This window comes from Halyomorpha halys, unplaced genomic scaffold, assembly GCF_000696795.3.
Source record: "Halyomorpha halys isolate HHAL.00 unplaced genomic scaffold, Hhal_1.1 Scaffold31.1, whole genome shotgun sequence".
Classification (NCBI taxonomy): Eukaryota; Metazoa; Arthropoda; class Insecta; order Hemiptera; family Pentatomidae; genus Halyomorpha; species Halyomorpha halys.
Genome location: NW_027107458.1, coordinates 1,897,431 through 1,901,495, shown reverse-complemented (window position 1 = coordinate 1,901,495; position 4,065 = coordinate 1,897,431). Strand labels below are relative to the sequence as shown.

Here is a 4,065-nt window from a genome sequence, read left to right as displayed (position 1 = left end):
GCTCAGTGGTTAAGACACAGTCTTACCTATTTGATTTCTATTGGTGGTGCCGGTTTGAATCCGGCCTGGGACGTTGACTTTTTTCATTGAGTGGCGGTCCCACAAAATGAAGAACTTTGACCCCCAACCATGGTTAGGCAGTATAGGACTCCAATGGGAGTCTTGGCCAAAAAAAAAAAATACAACAATTTTTCTTAAGAAAGTTATTTATTTGTGGGTCTACATGTATATATTTAAATATACATACTACATTAATCAGTAGGGGATGTCCCTCGGCCTAGGACACGGTCCGGGGCAGTAACCACAGCTTGGAGCAGGGAATATGATGGGACAGCACTCCGGTTGAGGAGGTCTGAGAGGCCGCGGGCACAAATGACTAGGCACTGAGCAGCAACTCGCCAACGGGAGCAAGCAGGGACGTGGGGGAGACTTCTTGATGCAACATTTCGATCTTCCTGGCACTTCCCCAGGGCAAATTTCTGGTGGGCAAACTTCAGCGTGATATCCTCTTAACTTCGATAATTCTTGCAGTCCAAAAAAAGGTAAACTGGTGCTAAATTTTTGTAATACCCTGTTCAATATCACACTCATCTTGATGCCCGTCCCTAATCCCCTCTTGACCACTATTAACTTCTGAAAAAAAAATATATATCTATATTATGTTTTTTCTCCATAACAATAATGTAGATATTAAAATATTCCTTACTTAGAATAATAGATTTTTTATTTTATTTATTTATCCCTACCCTGCTTGTTAGGCAATACGGGTGTTGGCGGCCCCATTGCTGCAATAAAAACAATTTACATATTCCTATATAGCTGTACAAACAGCTTGCTCTTCCAAAAATATCCTCCTCTTTTGTCGTGTCCGGATAATACAAGAGCCGGGAAGAAAAAAAGGCAGTTATCTCACCCCAATTTTTAATTACTTCAATGAAAACTAGGTATAATTACTGGTCGAAATTGATGAGTCTGCCAAGTATAGGTAGGGGGAATAAAAAATGGTGGTTGTTTCAAAACCTTAAAAAAACATTAATTTTTCATTCGATCTATATCTTAAAAACTACCATTTGCTGAAATATTAGCCCTAAAAGAGCTATTAACGTCCAATAGTTCTCGACATATAGCCTTTTAAAAAGCAAAATTTTGTAAAAATGTACTGAAATATCAGTAGGAAGTTAATTTATTTTTAGAAATCTATGCCTCAGGAACTATGTGACGTATAGATGTCTATTAGCACTCAAATTAAAACTAGTTTAACGCACTATAAAGTAGTTTATGACCTTTACCTTCGTAGGAGTAGTAGTTATCATAATATTTGCTAAAATAAATTGATTTATAGTTGTTTGGACGTACAGATGTCTACCAGCGCTCAAATTAAAGCTAGTTAAATTTACTACAAAATAGTTAATAATGTTTATTTTTGTAGGAATAGTAGTTTTTATGATATTTGACAAAATAAACTCATAAAATGCTAATTTCTTGTTCGTATAAAATGTTGGATTTAAAAAAAAAAAAAATCTCTAGATCCATAAGACGTACATATGTCTACCAACACTCAAAACAAAGGAAATTTAACTTACTATAAAGTAGTTCATGACACTTTTCTTCGTAGGGGTAGTAGTTTTTATAAATTCACATATGAATATAAATTTGGCATATGAAAATTTGTCGGAACAACTATAAATCAATTTATTTTAGAAAATTTCATGAAAACTACTACTCCTACGAAGATAAACATCATAAACTACTTTATAGCTCATTAAACTAGCTTTAATTCGAGTGCTAATAGACATCTGTTCATCAAATGGCTTTTGATATATACATTTTTCAAAATAAATTCACTACCTACTGATCTTTCAGTACGTCCCATACAATATTATATTATTGTATGGGATTAAAATATATACAATATATACGTCCCATTTCATAATTTTTGTGAAATGTTGCTTTTTAAAAAGCTATATCTCGAAAACTATTTAACGTAAATAACTCTATTAGGGCTCATATTTTAACAAATTTGCTCTTCTTTAAACTACGCTCTCTTAGGCTTTATTGTGCTGTTCCTACTTTTTAAGATATAGAGCTCCAAATGAAAAAATAGTTTTTTTTATAGCTTTTTTCTCCTCTTGGACTCTTGTACTAGGAGGCCTCGCGGGTGCCTTTTGCCCTGGGAGAAGTGAATAGAGCGGTTGCTGTTGTTGTGAGAGAGTGGGTTGGTTCCACATGTACACAAAGGCCTTGTGGTACGGGCAGTTTTCTTTCGCCATCTGCTGAGGGAGATCGCTCTCCTTCAGAAGATAGAGGATATCATATCTTCCTCATTATCTTGGCTATCAGTGCCTCATAGATGGTACAGGCGAGTACGATGTACTTGCGGTCTCCGGAACCCGACAACTTTGGCACAGGTGATCCATGTTTATGCCATTAGAATAATAGAAGTAAACAAGTAGAAGTGAAGTAAACATTAAAATGGAAGGATTGATGTCTGGTCCGGGTTTGTTACATATGGTACATTAAGATCTTTATGGACCATTTTATTTGTGACAAAGCAAGGACTATGAAGATATTACCAAGGATTTTTGATTGTAAGGATTGGATACGAGAGGAATTTGAAGGTTTGGTGGAGTCCCAAAACTCAACAGCGAATATGCAAATAGGCCTTATAATAGTCATGTGATAGTAGGTGTATATATAATAGTAAGTGTGAAAGTAGAAATGAAACTTGAAACTTGGTCCCGTTCTAAAACATATCTGGTTAAAACTAACATTTTCCCTTCTTATCCAAGAGAAACTATCAAATGAAAATCGGAAACAACGATTATCGATTAGAGCCAGTCAAAAGATATTTTACCAAATAAGGAAAAAACATAATTGGTTTCTCCTACAAGCAATGTAAAACCAAATAACCTAAAAATAAATGTGACATTATCAAATTAAAGCTGCCATACAGAAAATTTGAATAGAAATAATACAGGCAGCAGTTTAGTGGTAGAAATTTAATCTAATTGTTTCAATCAACAAATTTAGGAAATCTATATTAATTTTCGATGAACTATATAACACGATTAATAATTGCTAACCTATATCCTAAATATAACCTAGATATATACTTAAATCGAAACAACATTAATACCTCAAAGACTTAAAATCTAAAACTTCTATTTTAAAAAATAAGTCCCAGTATATCAAAGTCCCTATTGCTAAAATTTAATCGCAGGAATTATAATTCAAAAAATTAAAATAAAAAATAAAAAAATCGATTTTAATCACTCTTGATTGAAAGGACACAGAAAGTAACTCCTGCCTTAATTCAAGATACAAGGGTCCCGGTTTGCACTTATTTTCTCGGTATTTCACAATAAAACTATTTGTTGAAGAAAATCGAATTGACCCAAACTAATTCTAATCTTACCTTAAGATTTTCATGTGGATTACTTCACAACGATTAAGTGAACTACATGAGTGGATTATTCACTTGAATTAATTTTACACATGTTTCAAAGTAAAAAAAATAAAAGAATACCTTTTTCACTACAACATGTTTAACATATACATACATAAATGGAAATAGAAATTTTTGTATTAACAAGCATAATTTCGTTATTTAATGGATAACAATAAAAACCTAATAAGCGTACGATAATAACGTACGACTTAAGAGTATAGCTCCTTTAATTTTATTAATCTATCTGTTTCAAATAGTTTTAAAAAAAAAATTACGTTTAAGAGTAATCGAAAAATTACTAAATTTTTATCAATATTAATTTTATAAAAGCTTGTTCTGTCATGAAAGTCTACTTTACACCCCCGCAATTTATGCAATTATTATGTAACTGAGTTCGTCTAACCAATCTTCCCTCTACACGCCACAACCCCTGATGAAGACCTGAAACTCAGGTCGAAACGTCGGCATAAAATAAATAAATATGGTTTTGTTTATTTATGTTGTTCTTTGCTGACCGCATCCCCCGACAAACTTCTTCAAGGAAGAAAGAAAGAAAAGCCATTCTTATCTGATCTGTGATTTATAAATTAAAACTAATCAAGGATGATCTGAGAGGT

At 33.0% G+C, this 4,065-nt stretch overlaps 1 long non-coding RNA gene across 1 annotated transcript; it reads right to left on the bottom strand.

The window, feature by feature from the left end:
• Nucleotides 1–491: 491 nt before the first annotated feature.
• LOC106685101 (uncharacterized) lies at nucleotides 492–3,548 on the bottom strand. The gene is made up of 2 exons (XR_001343789.2): nucleotides 3,416–3,548; nucleotides 492–633 (listed from the first exon to the last, which is right to left on the bottom strand). It is a non-coding gene; the product is annotated as an uncharacterized lncRNA (long non-coding RNA).
• Nucleotides 3,549–4,065: the final 517 nt, after the last annotated feature.